The following is an 18,531-nucleotide window of genomic DNA, read 5'->3' as shown; positions in this document are numbered from 1 at the left end:
ATGCGAAAAAATTAACAAAAACAAAACACAAAAGGGCACGGGACCGATTGATGGTATATAACCACGCTCCGCCATGGCGTCATGTTTTGGCAAGGGAAAGGGTAGGTCTCCCGAGTGTCCGTCGCACGCGGGAGTGTAATCACGTGGTGCTCGCAGTTGCAAAGTGCTTCTTCGTTGATTTTACCACCATCATATGCGTCGGCTAAGTAGAGTACACAGCTCCAATTGGCACAAGTACGATTCACTTCCTAAAATTCAAATTTTACACGGAAACAGGTAAAAAATGAAAATATTAGATTATCCATCCGTGTACCCTTAACAAGGCGGCAGCACCTCTTCCCTCTCCTTCTGGAAGGGCAGTGAAAAATGAGAGAGACCAAGGGCTGCAACGCCCCGGTGATACAGTGGTGTTCAATTTCACCAGATGGCGTGGCGAGATAGACGAAGCAGCTCGAGCTAGATCTTCTCACTTGATTACGGGCGCCGATGATGATGATCTTATCGGTACAGCGCTGCTGCTTGTAAAGCCGTGATGAGTCCGCACGCCCAATTCTTACAAAATTTTTTTCTATTTTACCCTCTCTCGGAAAGTACAGTAATAGGCAAACGAAATGCGAACACGGAGAGTCAAAATGGCGACCCAGCTGGAGCAAGAGCACCGGCAAGAGACCTTCGTCCTTCTCTTCGTCCAGTCCCGTCTCGCGCTAGCATCAGCGGGAGTGACCGCGTCGCCACTGTAATAGACACCGCTACAATATGAACCACAACGCAAAAATAGCGCGATTCTTTCCGTGCAAGTGAACTTGCCGGGTGGCTTTATTACAGTAACAAAGTGTAGAAGTGTGTCAAAGATTCAAGGACTCAAGAATTTTATTAAACATTTTTGGGTACATACACATCGCATGTAGTCATTAGTACAGAAGGAGGTCTCAAAGTAGAACAGTCTTACCATATATACCACTAGCGGGTCGCTATTTGATATCTACAATTCATGTGCTTTGGTTTAGCACGTCCTGTTTCATATTTTTCTGTTCGCGTACATTTGTGCATGACTGTATATTGACTTCCTTTCTGTCAGATCCTCAGGGGCAATCTGGAGGACTAAACGCCACAAGGGCCGTCTTTTAGCGTATGCCGGTATTGTTGGTGCAGAAGGCGTAGCCAGGCTGAAATTGGAAAATCCACCTTCCGCGCTTTCAAAGACGTGCATTCATCCAATTTACATACATCTTGGCGTAAACGTTTCTAGCTCCTTAGTGCCTCTTCCTTGACGTTTGTACTTTGCCAGTTGGAGTGTAATTGTGAGACACGGTTCTGGTTCTTGGAGCGGTTTCTGTCGCGTACTCTTGTCGTTAAAATTTGTTGTCATGTTGTTTGAAGACCCACTTACTTAGGATATCTCTCCAAAACGTGATGGCTTGTTCGTTAGTTGCAAGCACTTGTGTCTCGTCTTTCCATTTCAATATTTCAGGTGGCACATTCGTGATCTCACTCTCGAGACATACGCTATACAAAGGCTGTGTCGTCGTTATGGTAGTCCATGAGTAGCGTGTTTTGCTCGTGCGCTTCTCGGGGAAATAATGAAATGCGCACAAGTGTAAGGTATTTTCAGTTTGAAGATCAAGCGCAGACGACGAGAACGACGCATTCTGACGTTCTCCTTGGGTTGAAAAATCTGATGGAGGCGAGGTTTCTGGCAAGACGGCTTGTTTGTGAACTACCCGCTACGGTGGCTCAGTGGCTAAGGCGTTGCGCTGCTGAGCACGAGGTCGCGGGTTCGATTCCTGGCGGCGGCGGCCACTTTTCTGATGCAGGCGAAAAGCAAAAACGCCCGTGTGTACCCGATATCGGCGCACGTTAAAGACCCCCATGTGGTCGAAATAATGACGGAGCCCTCCACTATGGCGCGCCTCATCGCCTGCGTTGCGTCGGCGCGTTAACTCTACAATCAATCAATAATTGTTTATGAAGTGTTTGAAAATAACTTGGGTCGTCGTGCTGTACCGTTCACTCAACGTTAAAACTGAGATTTCCTGATGAATTTATTATCTCGGTTATCAGGCAGTGTTGTATGGTTCAAATGTTTGGGTTTTCTATCGCAAGTACAACTGCCACATGCATTAATCATTTCGTCTTGGTATTAGTTCTTAGTAGCCTAGTCCTGCTCTAAGTATTCTATGCAAACAAAAGGTTGAATTTGTTTGGTCAGTGATTTAATTTAGATAGAGGTTTTGTAATTCGCCCAGAACGTTTTTCGGGACATTTTCTGCATCACATTGATCCTTGCGGACAAGTCCAACAAGTCCAACAGCGCCTTCGCATCTCTGCGCAGTCTGCGAGTGATAATCCTACCCTTTACATTTCCTCTGTAGTTTTCGAACATGCATTCTAGACAGAGTGAAGCACAGATCGCGTTCAAAGCTAGCACCCTTTTTTCGTACCGCGATGCGTTATTTTCTGCTGCCATCACCACGAGAGATCCGCGCTTTTTCGCGCACGGAGGAAGTTCCTGAGGCAGACCTCGGAAATAACGGGTTGTATTATAGCAGGAAAAAAATGTGACACGACATGATACGCGAACCACGAACAGCCCTTCAGGATTCCATTACGTTGCGCTATCAGATAATTAATCTCGATCTCAAAAGGCTGTTGCTTTACCTTTTCTGGGGTCGGTGTCAGCCATTACCATCGTGGAAGGTACGGATTGAGGGTACGGATTGATCTGCTTGCAACAACAGCGCCGAGAAATGCCCCGTTGAAATAGCGTTGAAGAAATAAACTCTCCGAAATTGAAACCCGTGAGTTAACGTAATAGTTGCGAAACAGAAAATGTGACATAGGATAGCTTGAGCTTCTTAAAATGGAACACACGAAGAGAACCATCCGCAAGACCCCTGCTAGTGGCGGTAAAAGAAAGCCCAAATGTTACACAGCAGAAGGCGAAGACTATTGTTTGCAATATCCCTGTTAGAGGTGGTGTAAGAAAGCCCAAGAATAACAAAGCATCACACGAAACAAAGAGATTGCTCCGATGACCGAACATTATTTATAAGAAATGTGACACGAAGCTCACTATTTATTCATGTGCTTGATTTCTAACAAGAGATATATTTAGTGTCTCCTTGTGTGGCTTTCAGGCAGAGTTTTAATTTAAGGCGAGCACTGCGTATCAAATCTTTTGTGGCATACCCAAAAGTTCAATATCTAGTTCCTGCGCGCAGACCTATAGCCATTTATTAGTTCGAGGGGGCGTCATTCCGCAGGAGAAGAAATAGAGCTCATTTGGAAGGTCTTCCAAAAGTCAACAGCTCATTTTCCATTTGTCGCTGCTCATGACACGCATAGTTTCGTAGGCAATAAGTAGGGCTTCGGGAAATACTTTTTGTCACTAATCTGCCCCGTCAAAGTGAAACACAGGAAGGACGGAGCTAATCTAGAAAGGGGGATGGTAGTCTGGGCCCCAATATTGTGTGTGGACCGAAAGACGTCACGGTTAGGCCCGAGTGCAGTAGCCGGGGTGACGCAGCGCTCGCAGTTGCGAAATGGCTTCAAGTCAAAGTTGGTTTCTTGTGCCGGCTGCGTTCGTCACAAGCTCTTTCAACGCTCCCTGAGACTACCGTAGTCACGTGTACGCAATGCCGAAAAATTTTAACCCTTCCAGTTTTCGAAGACGAGCAACCAGAAAAGCTGACCAGCCAATCAGAAATTGGCGGAACGTAATGATCTGGCGTACGCATCAGTCAACATTAAACAATAAGACAATATTCAATCTGCGCTTTACACGTTTCACAAGGGAGACCCATTGTAGGGACTCTGCTTGTGTTGCAGACCTTGAAGTCTTCCAAGTTGGCGGCATCCAGAAATCCTCTGCCAACACTCGACTCTTTGGTGTTGATGTCACACATGTTACCGATCCGCACCACTTCATTATTGAACCACAACTGGTCACACACTTTGCAACTAGCTTCGAAGTGTCCCTCCTTAAGGTCGCTGTTGAACTTTGTGTTGGCACCGCTGCAGTTGCTTTTTTCTCTCCTCTTGAGGCCGATTACCTATCGTAGCCTTATCCGCATCTCAACGTTGCAAAGGTTCCGTTCGCGTTAATTGGCTGCGCTTTTATTCATGGTCTTCTTCTGTACAAGCCACCGGACCGTGAGGAGTACATTCTCTCTGCAGTTCCCTACGGTGCTCGTCGCAGGGCAGTTGCCCTTCGGCAGTTATAACTACAGGCAGCCGTGCCATGGTATCGTAAGAACACAAGTGACAAAACGTACCAATGTCGGCCCACTTAAATACCATGTCCTTCTACGAAGCAGGTAAGGTAAACGCGACGGTGGGGTAATTATCCCAAAGACAATGGGGGTGACCTATTATCCGTTACAGGTGCAGCGAGCGCCGTCCTCGAGAGGCGGTATTGTTATCCACCACATGTGATTACTGATTCAGGGGTGGATGCCCCCTACGCACTGGGGGCATCCACTTTTTTTGAAATCCTACAAACATTTTCAAGAGTGCGTAGCGCTCGCCGTGTGATTAGCCTAATATGAGATGAAACAGAGAGGGTACTGTCGAAAAGCACCCCGAGGTCCCTATTCTTCTCAACCCTTTGCAGAGGAACTCCCTCAATACGGTAGGAAAACAGCAGACGATGGGTTTTCTGGCTGTACGCGATAACCTTTGTTTTAGCAGGTTTCAAAATCAGACATTTTTTGCTGCACCAGCCCCATAATTCCGACACATCACTCTGCAGGGCACGGCAGTCCTGAACAACGCTTATGTGCCTAAATAGTTTGACATCATCAGCTTAGAGAAGAAATGAAGATTTTGTTGCGACTGTTGACACATCGTTTATAAATATAGAAAACAACAGTGGACCCAGCACGGAAACTTGAGGTACACCACTTGTTGCAGTGTAAACACCGGACGTTTTGTTGTTTACATCTACGTAAAATGACCGGTTAAGGAGATAGTTGCACAACAAAGCCACAAGGGCTCCATCTACACCGGATGCATTGAGCTTGTTAAATTCTACTTGATGGTTAACCAAGTCAAACGCCCTACTGAGGTCGAAATATATGAAGTCGAACTGGCCGTTTTCGCTTAACTGCAGCCGAAGCCTGTGTCATAAAGCTGGCAAGATTTGTAACCGTCGATCGACCCGAGAAAAAACTGTGCTGATTAGTTATCAGAACGTTCTTGACGCAGGCCGCAAGAACTTTGTGCAGAGCTGACTCAAAAAGTTTTGAGGCTACACAAAGGAGTGAGATGGGGCGATAGTTAGTAATGGCTGACTTATCCCCATACTTGATTATTCCAGCCTTGTTCCATTGAGTATTCCATACTTATGACCAGACTTGATGGACGAAAAATTCGAGCGATCTTCCATGCATGAGAAAATTTGCCGTAAAGAAAACAGTTATTATACATTGAAGTTAAAACAGGCAAACAAATGTTGCCGTAAGCCTTCATGAGGGCTGCAGGAATTCCATCTGCGCCACAGGAAAATGATGGTTTCATCCATTTAAGGCTATCGTTGACAAATATTTCATCGAACATAGGTGTATTAAAATTAGGCATTCTATTGAATGATAGGCGTTCGTCGTTACCATCTCACAGTTGAAAGACAGAATGAAAGTACTAAGCAAAGCTGGTGGCAACATCCTCAACCTGTTCACCTTCGGAATTAAGCACACGAGTTGGTTCTTTGGACGCCTTAGAACGGCCGCGTACATACCTCCCGGAGTGAGCCGCTTTCTGAGATGCAGCAGCCTCCAAGGACTCTATATAAAGATCGTGGTCACGCCGGTAGAGGCTTTTACAAAGTGAGCGATACAGACTAAACTCAGCTTTCCACTTGTCGAGCCCAGAACGCTTTGCCTTTTTGTGGGCGACGTCCTTGAGTTTAAGTGAACTTCGAAGTTCTTTAAAGAACCAGTGGGGAAATTTGCAATGAACAGGTTATAAAGAGGGATGCACTTTTCCATGCCACTCCTGACAATTTTGTTAAAACGTCGAACCTGTTTATCAACATCACTGACATCAAAAACACTTGACCATTCAGCGGATGAATAAAAGTAAGACAGCCCAGCATAATCTCCTTGTATGAATGCATATCGCGGGAGTTCACAATCGTCAGCACCGCCATCGCGATACTGGGCAGCGATTGAGACAGAGACAATAAGAGGGGGGTGAAACTTGTCAAGGTGTACAAGAGAAATATCAGAGGCACACACTTGTACGCTTTTATGTTTGAGAAGAACACATCTAGAACATTAACACAAGAGTTTTCTATGCGACAAAACTGCTGCATGGAGGTGAATGACTAAAAATCTAATAACATGCTGCATTTCTGCGCTGCATATTGGTCTTTGTGCTCAAAGGAAAGACTGTTCCAGCGAATAGCTGGGGTGATGAAGTCACCAAGGATGGTTGGAGTGCGCATTTAAGACATTTTCTACACATGTGAGTGTTCGAATAAATTCAGAAGGTAATACATCAAGGGTTATATAGAATGCCGCGATGAGTAGCTTCTCGGCCCTCGTAAGGCCAACCTCAAGCAAGAATGATTCATCTAGGGTCTCGAGGTCAGCACGCCACCTCCATTGCACTGAGCGATCAAGGGCAATGAGAACACCGCCCCCTTTTTGTTTAGGTCCAGTTAACGTTCTTACTGTTGTAAAGATTTCATAGTTAGAAGGGAAATAGTCGGAAGACGAGAGGTCATCTGAAAGCCAGGTTTCAGTAATAACAATAGCAGAAAATTTAGAGCATAGAATATTCCTAATAAATTCAGAGGACTTAGTTCGTAGACCTCGATTGTTTTGATAGTAAATGTCGAGACTATCGTACTTACTGATCATTTTCAGTTATTTCACAACTGTGCAGCATACCAGGCTGGAATTTGCCTTCGAACGGCTTGAAGAGGCAGCCCTTGTAATAATAACAATAACAAAAACAATAATATTAAGCCTTTAGTTCTTAAAAAGGAAGTCATATCACAAAATCCGGTCAACTCAAGCCACAAGGCTCATCGGGCTGTCTCCGGTAGTCAGCGACAAGTGTGCAAGGTAAAAATAAGGTTAGCAAGTTTTACGTAAAGAAGCTACAGAACGAGGGAAGCTATAGAACAAAAGTAGACCAAACCAAGCCATTGAACAGGTACATTTAAAAAATAGAAACTAGTACAATAACAAGGATGTACAAAAATCTAAACCAACGCAAAAGAACACAAAAGAACTAGTCTAGAACTACGACCCAGTCGAATGATTGGTTCTAACGTTTGGTTCTAACGTACAGTTACAGTGCACGTTTTGAGGAAAGCGAGTATAGATCAGCAGACAAAGAATTACATATGTTGGGAACATAATACTGTCTTGTATAGTCGCCGAAATGGGTGTAACAGTCTGGGGTAGTACATTTATCATGGTGTCTCACTTGTCTGGCAGGGACCAACGGAAAAAGAAAATCACTCTCCCAAAAATGTTTTGTAACCACGGTCTGAAAAAATAGTGCATCAAATAAAAGAAAATATAAAAAATCGTTATTCATAGGAACTGTCTTATTATAAGCAACGTTTCGAAGGATAGATTTTAAGATAGTATTCAATTTTACCCGCCATGTAAATTTGCAGGGATAAAATATAGTAATTTCGTACCCAAGGTAGCTCTACACAAGTGCATGAACAATAACTTTACGGACAGAAAATGGAAGCAGGTGTCTAGAGTTATACAGGAGGTAAGATACTGAACTCAGCTGTTTGCTAATACCTGTGAAATGCGTATCCCATGTCACATCACAATCAAACATGGTGCCTAAATATTTTATATTACTTGAGAACTAAAGTGGCATGAATTTGCATTTATTACAATTTGAGTCATGAACAAAAAATGGCACACAATGATCAATTCTTCTGTGGGGATTATGAAAGCAAACAAGTTTAGTCTCTTGTCTGTTAATTCCGATTCCTTTACCCGCACAACAGCCCATGATAGATGCGGCATCTGCTTGAAGGTTGTAAATGCAAGTATCAAACGAGTCTTGTGTTGACAGAAGGACAGTATCAGCGGCTTTCCCCTATTTCCCAATTTTTCTGTTTATATCGTGTCAGTGGGAATACCCGCCTACTTAGCCGAACAATATTTGTTTTTGGTGCTTTATCCTGCACACAGCTGGGCGCGCGCGACTATGTTATCCTGTTTCGGAGGATGAGAGCAGCCGGAGATCACCCACGGTGCCCTCGAAGTTTCCACCTTTCTTAGATTGTTGCAGAGAACAAGCGCGCTTTTTCAATGAGACACAACTTGTCTCCCTATGTGAGGAGAAACCCTTAGTTGTCAACTCGCGGTGGCCCCCAAATTTTCACAAGCATAAGAAAAAGGGTTTTTGATGTCGTGCTATGTCTGCTTGCAGAACGTCAATGCGAAATTAATATGGTTCCCAAGGTACTACATCAATGCTACATGACCTTCGCAATTCAAGTTTTACAAAGGGGCCATATTACACATTCAGGGGTTCTCAGTATGGAGTACCTAACGGTGTTTCGACGGATCCCAATATACCTACAAAAGTGGACTGGCCATTATGATAACAGCTCCCGTCCGTAGCTCACACCGTATTCGCCAATTTTTATTGCCATAGTATTCTCGCATGAAAAGCACGTAGCAAAATATGTCATTGTAATTGCGAGCGTCAGGCCGTCAATTAAAAATAGATGATAATTAAAAGGGAGTCAGTTAGTTGATTCAAGTGGGAACAAGTTGTGGGTGTGGCATTTCGCAGCACACAAATTTATACCGCCGTAAAACCTTAGGACAGTTTGCGTCCAAATTCTGCGTTATCCACGCTCCGCGGAGAATTCAAATCTAATATTAGGATCGCCTAGATACGTCATGCGATTTCCTACCGCTATTTTTACATCAGGCTTAGGCTTAAAACTCTTAAAAACATGCACCCGCAGTGTTTATTATCATTGTGTTGATGTTGACAACGGAGTTCAATTATATTTAATATCATCTTGTTGTTATATATTTCTCAAATCCTTGCAAATATTTTTTCTTGGAGGACAAAAGTTGCAAAAGCTTACGGGAAAAGCCGCACGTTTCTCTGTTGCGGCCAAATGGGTGCCTGCTGAGCAGAAGTGCAGATTTTATCCCCAATCGAGGTTTAAATGTCTACTGAGTCACCTTGGCAGCGGCATTGTTATTGGGATAATTAAATAAATAACTGATCTCGGAACGAATTATGATACACAGGATTTTTGAAAAATGAGTGTGTTTATTTCCTTTGCGAGGCGATAAAATTCTACACAGCATGTATCAGAAATTTTGCACTCAACATCACTGTGTTACTTGGGGTTACCACGCGCTAGCAGAAGGCATGTTTTACAGCAGCTTTGCAGAATGTAAGCAGCGTGCATAAATAAATGATTCAGAACAAACTACATAAAATTGGAGCCAGTGGTGGAGGGAGCTTTATTAGGGTACCGTGACATCATTCTTCTCGGCTCCCCTGGAGCCCTTTGTCAACGCCTCCTGAAAGTTTTCGAGCTGCCGGCGTCACCCGGAAGCGGCCGAAAACGTGGGACGCGCGTCGATAGGGCCCCATATATATTCTCCTCTTTTAAAAGCCTCTATTGAATTCAGAGTTCCTTGTGAAGATAATATGGGTCGTCGCTCAAACTGGTGGCGTAAATTACAGGTTTTCAGGTAAATGTATCATGCGCGCATGGCGGAAACTTTTACAATACTCAAAGCTCTGCCCCACAATTTTATATGCTTGACAACGTCAGCATCAAATAGAAGGGAAGTACGATCAGATAAGTAGGCACACATCAACTAAAAAAAGTTCAAGGTTTTGCCTGACTAATGAGGAGCGGCCTTAAAAAGTGTGAACGTATATCAAAGCTTTCAGTAAACGTGAAGTCGGAAGCAGGGCGTGCGCGTTAGGCAGAGCAACAGAATCACGAGAGGTACAAGGGCTCACCCATTTTCAAAGATGCACCAACGAAACTTCAGTTATGACCTCCGTTAAGTCTAAATGGGACGCGCCCCGCCTACTAAATGGCTACACGTACCATCAGCGGAAATATTTGCATAGTAGCTGGAGTCTGCTACCCACTAAACATACACGAAGCCAGCACGCACAGTCCTAGTGCTTTCGGAATTTACACACGCGAAGCAAAACACGTCCGTATAACCACGGTGACACATACGTGTTTGAGTGTGCGCCTACAGTATCTTACATCCCCAATACGACAGCTCGCAGGACATGCTCTTCTATTCGGATGACTGCGCTCAAGAAACTTGATCGATCCCTGTATTCATCTAGTGAAGAAAGTCCCGCAGCGTTTTTGATCGCACCCAAAACACACTATGTTTGAGCACAAACGTTGCGAACTAAACGTTTGGGTAAAGTTTGGAACAATCGTCCAACTAAACACGAAACACCAACAAACCCATAGCTGCCTTCGCTGTGTTATTAACTGACCTCCGCCAGCTTGTACGGCTGTGTATTTGGACTAGGATTTCGGCGCAGGATGTGTCACTATTGCCTACCGTAAGGTCGTAGTAGGCGCCGATACCGTGCCGTACCAAGGTCAGCGGAACAGACGCGAACTACTTCTATGTTGCCGAAGGTGTCTGCAAGCGTCGGTTCTGTACACGGGAGGTGTTTTAACCGGAGTAAACTCTGAGTACCGCTGGAGAAGCCTGCAGCAATACAGCAATACGTAAGCCATATAATTGGTCAGGTTACATCCTGTACTAAATTGAACTAAAGCGCGAACAGATCCACAAAGATGAACACGGGACGACCGCACTTGCTTTCGTATCCTCGTATTTATATTTTCTTTGGTTTTAGCAGCTGCGACTGTGCATAACCACGTGCGAATGAATGATTTAGTGATTTACTGCGCGGATCGATGAAATGGTTGAGTCCATCAGCCCTGCTGCACAAGGCAGCGATGGCGGTATGTACAGTTGATGGGCATCATTCACCTAGGTGTTTTTCCACCGCCATACTTATTTTATCCCGAAACACGCACTTAACGGCCATATTTTGGACACCTTGAATATACAGCTGTGAGGCTAATCCTCAACATTAGAGCACACTGATTATGCGTATATATATACGAAGTCAGGAGGCATTCCACTCTGTGCAGGCAGATGAGAAGCCATGCCTTTTAGGACACGATATAGAGATGACACAGAATTTGGGAGAAAGGAATGAGCGACTTTTATTTCCATCAAGCGTGGAATGCGATCATTCATTAGAATGGGTTTTGTTGCGTGCTTACACGCGTTAAACGAAGTTGGCCGACTGAAAGCGTAGTTTTCAGGCTATAGTACGCATTGAACGCGCGCACAATCGGACAGCGAGAAAAAACACAGACGTTGTTCGCCGCAGGGCTGGTGTATGGACGAACGCAATGCGACTTTTCATGTAGCCAGCACCGGTTTGTATAATTCTTTGAGGCACGCGCCCATGCTCCTCTCCTTTATCCCATTTTTCGCACGGCTCCTCTTGGAACGAACGAGTTATTAGACGCTTTAACTGCGGAAGTCACCGGCGGAGCATATCTGGTTGGGGAATGGCGAAGGCGGGACCAGTGGCGATTCCGTCAGGGCCCCAAACCGAGCACGAGGCGCTTGCTTTTATGTGAGAGGAGCGCTACGACGCGTGTCTGTGCTGGTACCCGAAGTAATATGCTTCGCTTAACACATCTTTTTGTACATTTGAGAAATTTTGAAGTGTATTTACTACCCAAAATCTTGTCTGTTTTATACTAGCTTTTTTAATCAGTTTGGTGTCTCTACGAGGGCGCTCTGTGACTTGCCCATCTGATTGTATTCCAATGTTTGCAGTGTTGCAGCGATCAATGACTGTCGTCGAAGTCATTGGTTTACGTCTGTTTCCGGTGCGCTGCGCCCCAGGCCTACCTTATCCTGCGTTTCATGGGAACACTGGCATGCCCTTTTCCTCGTTACGCTCCGCACGGCAGTCTTGTTTGATATCAATTACATAACCCGTTGATCATGTGCCTACCTAGAATGTTCAATGCTGGGTGACGACACCAGGAACCTTGCCGGTCCACTGCCCACACGAGAGCTTTGAGAGCCTATCTCACAGCAACTTCTGGAGGCGAAGTCGCTTTAAGGCTAAAAAAACGCGAACCATCAAGAGAAGCGAAGACGCACTTATTAAGACGAAACCCGGTGACACATGCACAGCTGTACGCCCTGGTGCGTTCCTCACACGTTCTGAAGCATGGCAGTGATTACCCGCCTCGATGCATACAAAACGTCACTACGCCCATCATAAACAAGAGGTCGATGAGAAACAGGTGGTCGTCAATGTGCACAAGCTGCGACACGCCATCTCAGCGCGACCAAAACTACCCCAACAACGCAGCCATCACAAAGGCGACCTTCCCACAGCTTTCAACCGACAGATAAATGCTAAATATGAATGCTTATACTCACTAAATTTATGTATAATGGCTCATCAAGACATCGCCTGAACACAAATAACGGGTCTTCTAAAAGCGAAGGGGCTTCTGCACATACCCTATACTATCTAATGCGCGGATAAGCTCTTTCTTGAATCCATAGATTACTAGAATCAATCAAACACCACCAGAACTGCGGTAACATCAGATGAAAAGTAATGAGGCATCGCCGGCTCTTATATATATTAGGGTAAGCGCCAGGGTAAGAATCTAGTGACCGCCAGAAAAAATAGCAAGTAGCCAAACAAACCCACACTCAATACGAAACGATGCCTCGTCTACAGTCGCAAAGAAGACTGCATCAAACGAAGGCGAATAGTACAAACAATCAGTGCGACAACACTCCGCCCACTCCTCACTTTGACAAAAAAGAGGAACCCAGAGGCCATGAATGGCCCTTCCTATAAACATGTCGTTTGGCACCGGGAGTACGCGTGCTGTCCAAACATTGCGGTGGCCAGGAAGTACCATTAACGATCAAAGCGAAGTTTCTGAAGCGTTCTGTTCGGCACACTGGAGATGACTTAAGTGGCGCTAAGGCACTGTACGTCCATCTTCATGACATACGACTCTTCGAAATGCTATCCGGCCCGGAGCTTTTGCTTCTGCCTAGATTTCCCTCTCAAAGGAAAAACACGTCAAACACAGTGTTTGTCGGAAGGAGCACTTACTCCGAACTCCGACAAGTCTTTCTTCGTGAATTTGAGGCAAACTACCGACCAATTCGCCCAATTGAGTAGTTTTATCAGACGTTGTCCGTACGCAGCCTGAAACCAGAAACAGCACTCCCTCTCCGGCACCAAGTATATAGTAGTCAAGCAAAGAATGGACCAGTGAACAAAAACCTTATCGTCACACGGTGGCTAGCGATAGCTGGTTTTCTGTTACAAATAATTACTGCAGTATACTTGATTTTGACGTCATCGGATAACTTGACAATGAGCAATTTTGTAATGCACCTGCTGAAATCAAAAAAGAATTTCATGATTCGGCGATGCACACAAAGCATAGCAAGTTTTTTTCACCCATACGGCGTTATTAGGCTCATTTCGCGATTTTCCCGCGTATGCTAGCCATTAGCTATCAACCACGCTCATTAAGTGTCCGTGGAAGTACCTCACCGCCGTAAACCAGAAAATATGACCGAGGCAGTCGGATACGACCGCTCGCCTGAATCTTAAATACGATGAAGCAGACATTGGAGTATGCAACAGAGGACAACGATATTATTAGGTATCGATACCATGGAGTTTACTATACACACTAGAGAGGAATCTGGCGCTAGCGTCTATGCGGCTCACTTTAGGCTGCCTGTGTGGGCATCGGCCACATAGGCAGTCTTGATCTAGGGAGGGGGGGGGGGGGCCTTGTAGTCAGGGCGAACATATACAGAGACGGAAAGATGTCCTATTCACGGTTAGTAAGTGAGCACAGGAAATCGAGACGAAGTTTATGTCATCTTAAGTGGAGCATGGGAATGTTATCGGCAATCATTTATTCAGAAGGAAAATTCCCACTACAAAATTTTGAAAAAATAAACCCAATTGCTTTCTTCTGAATTTTTTATAGTTTATCGGTGTTATTTTTGGTTTACGGGCCCCATACTACAGCAGCATACTGAACTGAATTAATGTGTCGATGCGAGCTAGTTGGTACTTCATCATGGGAACAGGTTAAGCGCCAGGCACAACTGGAGGAAGAAAACAGACAGGAAAGGGGCGCACTAACAACTAAGCTTTATTCGTTCCGAAAGCGATTATAAAGGCACAAAAAAACACCATGTGACACTAGTTGCACCACGTGTGGAAACGATTGCAGCTGCCGCACTCGCCTAACTAATCATCCAGATAATCCACCTCACTCGAAAGAAGGTCAACTGAAGGTTTGCTGACACATCGGTCCCCCATCTTTTTTATGACGTAGGCCTCGAACACTTCCCGTTCTTCTTTTTTGCGATACGAATGCAGCACTCGGGTCCTCTCAAACGCTGGTTCGCAGCCCTTTGGCTTGCAGTCAGTTTTACAGTGAAGAGCCAGATTGCTTCCTGTTCCCGTCTTCAGCGTCGCCGCATGTTCACGTAACCGGTCGTTGAGGCAGCGCCCCGTCTGTCCTACGTATACACGGCCACGGAAGTATGTGCCGCTTAGTTAACCGATGCGGACCCAGGCCTCCTGTCTGCAGCAAGAAGCATGCCACTGCGTTTGTGGAGTGTTCAAAAAACGTAGTATATCAGATCCCCTTGAAGTGTGGCCGTGTATACGTAGGACAGACGGGGCGCTGCCACAACGACCGGTCGCGTGAACTTGCGGCGACGCTGAAGACGGGAACAGGAAGCAATCTGGCTCTTCACTGTAAAACTGACTGCAAGCCAAAGGGCGGCGAACCAGCGTTTGAGAGGACCCGAGTGCTGCATTCGTATCGCAAAAAAGAAGAACGGGAAGTGTTCGAGGCCTACGTCATAAAAAAGATGGGGGACCGATGTGTCAGCAAACCTTCAGTTGACCTTCTTTCGAGTGAGGTGGATTATCTGGATGATTTGTTAGGCGAGTGCGGCAGCTGCAATCGTTTCCACACGTGGTGCAACTAGTGTCACATGGTGTTTTTTTGTGCCTTTATAATCGCTTTCGGAACGAATAAAGCTTAGTTGTTAGTGCGCCCCTTTCCTGTCTGTTTTCCTTCCTCCAGTTGTGCCTGGCGCTTAACCTGTTCCCATGATGGAGCATACTGAAGTTTCAGTCTAACGCATAATTGGTAGCAATGAAGTTTAACACTTAGAGTGGAATTACCTATTTTGTGTCTCAAGAAACACAGTTTTCGAAAAAAACGGAGGAGCAGATGTCGATGTGCACGTTCCAGCAAAGATAATTAGTAAACGTTACGCCTAAATGCTTGAAGCTGTTGACTTGGTTCACTACACACGATCGCAGTGTGTAGTGAAATTTGTGAAATTTAGTGTAGGGAACCTAGACAACCCTGCAACTTACGTTTCTGGAATATAAATGAAAATAAAGATGAAAATTACTTTCATATAGATGAAAAGAAATGTGAAAGAGATTCCAAAAGCAGAATCAATGAACGATTGTACATGTGAAGAAATGCTGGAATTCCCATGCTGTGCATAATGTTCCATTTGCGTGCAGCTTGTGGTGTTTTCAAAGTCCCAACTGTTTCACCTGGATGCGCCCGTGTAAGCTTGACTGTAATACCTTGCCCTCTCCAAAGAACCTAGAACTGCCTCGTAATCGTCTTAAAAAATAGCCAACTCAAAGATTTGAGGTGCTGAAACCAATCATAGTTCTTTTTTGTTGGCGTCTCGTTTTAATGGCTGTTTCAACCTTGCTCCAGAGCGACTTTTTTGCTTTCAACATGTTTCTAATATGCTGTACAGAATTTGCTAAAAGTGCAAAATTGTGATAGTGAACAAATCACCAGTTCGACCATCTGTTGGAACTAAGAGTGCATAATATATAGTGCTGCATTAGGAGCACATGAACTACTCGTCATACTAGCATTTAGCCAATATTGCGATAACGGTTTTTACACAAAGTTGCTCATGATTACAATCGCAAGTTCTGAGACACACCACCTTTTACAGACCCCGTTCCAACCAAATCAAACGCCTTGAGCCCCGCTCCTCCCCCTTACACTGCTAATCAGGTCCTGCTAGCCCTGCTGTTGATGTTTCCTGCAGCACGCATCAGGCAAACGTCGGCAAAACACGAGCCTAGGTTGTTACAAGAGTAGCACATCTAACAGGAACTATCAGCGTTGCCAGCATTGGAAAATCTTGCTTCTTCGTTAAGCCTGGGATATTAAGGTATGCTCGAGGCTGCGTCGTACACCAAAGCGGGAGTGGCATAAGTGGACAAGACAAGGGGTATTGTCACATAAGTGGACAAGAAAAGGGGTATCCACAAGCCACAGCAATCGGTGCAGCTGTTAACGTGCACCGTGGTAGGCCAAATCAAATTTGTAGGGCCTGCGCTTGTATGCCTTGTAGTTGCTGAATATTTGTGCGGCATGTACCTGAAAGTACAGGCAGGCTGTATTGTAGGAAGCCCAAGAATAGTGCGTTGTATAGCTGCAAGATTGACTTCATATGCGTTCCCCACGTCTAGCCGCTAATAAACTGGAGAATATGGGCCACTCAGACAGCCTCTTCTTCAAACAACGAACGTTGGGGCTCCAGGAAAGGTTTGTGTCGATAACCAAGCCAAGGAACTCAGCATATTTCACATTAGACACCCTTTCGCCATTAACTGTCAAAAGGTATGCATACATAGGCTTCGTGAGAATGCAAGCACTGCGAATTTGCTCCAAGACACTTCCAACCGTTGCTTATGCAGATGGGTGTTGGTAAAATCTGCAGCCTTTTCCAGTTGCGCGCGCAAGTGCCGTCGAGTCATTTCATCTGCCCAGATGCAAATGTCATCCGCAGAAATCCAGAGGTGAACTGTTCTTGGAAGGGAGCTTTCCAAGCCGATGAGTGTGAGGTTGAACAACGCGTATTTTAATGGGACCTCCGGTCCGAGGGTAGTCCTCGTACTGCCCGCCACGGCACATGGAAACCCACGATGCCCACCCTCAGCGCAATAAGAAAAGAATCAGAAAGTGGTCCGTTTTAATGTCCCTCGAAGTAACCCAGACTTCTTCACTTCAGGAGTATTCAACCTACTAGTGTGAGCGTCATTTTCAAGGAATAAAAAAAAACACATACGCAACTAGCCGTACAAACAACGCTCGTACATTACAAACTGATTGTAAAAAACATGGAAACGAAAAAAGAACCTACGATGTACTTTAATAGCAGTCGGTGGGAAATCGTTATTATGAGTACAAAAAGTCTCAAGGTAAGAAAACTGCGAGAGTTTATATTGAGACAACGCTGATCAAGTATGTTTAGCAGCAAGTATGGTGAACGGTTGCTCTTTTTCTATGTCTATTCTATTCTTAATTCTTTGCCTTCGCAACTGTTTTCGCTCAGCAGTCGTGCTAATATTAGACATGCGGCTGGCCTATAAGCTTTCGTTTTATTTCTGGCACTTTTATTCTACACGTATTTGTGTTCATTCTTCCTTATCTCTTTACTTGTTTTATTTTTTTTTCCTTGATAAACGACAATTTTGTGTATCGGTATCGCTAGGTGCCCGATGTGTGGCCAACTCCAGGCACGGCCCCACAAGGTTTTTTTCGCAGGCACCTGCGACCTGTTCCCTGTTAAAATAACAATTATTATTATTGTTCTCCCTTGAAAAGTTGTAGCCCACATAAATGCACACTAACAGTTCTGGAAACCCACAGTCCGAGACGTGCAAAACTTTCAACCTACTTTACCTATAATGGAAGATGTAGTTCAACGGCGCTGAACATTTGCATATGCCTAAGCTTACTGGAAAAAAAGTGCACGAGCAAAATACAGTTTACCTCACATAGCTTACTTACGTCCACTGGTGTCCGGCGAGATAGTAGCGGACGAGGGGTAGCAAAAGCGGCTGCCATAGGTTCCTTCGACTCCTTCATGACCAAGGTTTGACACGATCACCTGCTTTTCCACCGAAGACGCCATGCCTCGGCTTCATACCTCTGCCACGGATAAGGTTTATGTAAAAACTGGAAATGCTGGCAGATGTTCGAAGAAAAAAAACAGCAGAAAAAGGCAAGTATAGTAAGAGGACGAGGAGGACTGCGCTTATGTTAGCACGGTCCACATCGTCCTATCTATAGTATTGTCTGTTTTTTGCGCTATTGGCTGCGCATGACCCATGGCTGCGGCGGCCCCGCGACCAGCAAAGAGCATGGACGGCTTTCGTGTTTCGGCAATTTCGGCAGCCTGGTACACATCGCAATGCAAAGTGAATAAAGCCAACCCAAGATAAGATGCTTAGAAATACGATAAACATGCCAAGCCAGCAGCTATGTTCTTCCCATAACATCCCACGCCGACATGAATTCCCAGACGCAATCTCATTTCTAGTGTACTTACTAAGACACTGTCATAATACTACAGCGGAGACGAAAGAAAGCAT

General features: G+C 45.0%; 1 long non-coding RNA gene across 1 annotated transcript in view; it reads right to left on the bottom strand.

The window, feature by feature from the left end:
* The window catches only part of LOC144180601 (uncharacterized), a 100,776-nt gene extending 82,693 nt beyond the window's left edge, over positions 1 to 18,083 (bottom strand). Inside the window, exon 1 of the long non-coding RNA XR_013324469.1 lies at positions 17,948 to 18,083. This is a non-coding gene — a long non-coding RNA (uncharacterized LOC144180601). The remainder of the gene's footprint in view (positions 1 to 17,947) is intronic.
* Positions 18,084 to 18,531: the final 448 nt, after the last annotated feature.

Source organism: Haemaphysalis longicornis, unplaced genomic scaffold (genome assembly GCF_048455015.1).
Source record: "Haemaphysalis longicornis isolate Haplotype H1 unplaced genomic scaffold, Haemaphysalis longicornis Haplotype H1 scaffold_4, whole genome shotgun sequence".
NCBI classification, from domain to species: Eukaryota; Metazoa; Arthropoda; class Arachnida; order Ixodida; family Ixodidae; genus Haemaphysalis; species Haemaphysalis longicornis.
Note: the sequence above shows the minus strand (reverse complement) of the source record. Positions and strands in the feature narration are given on the sequence as shown.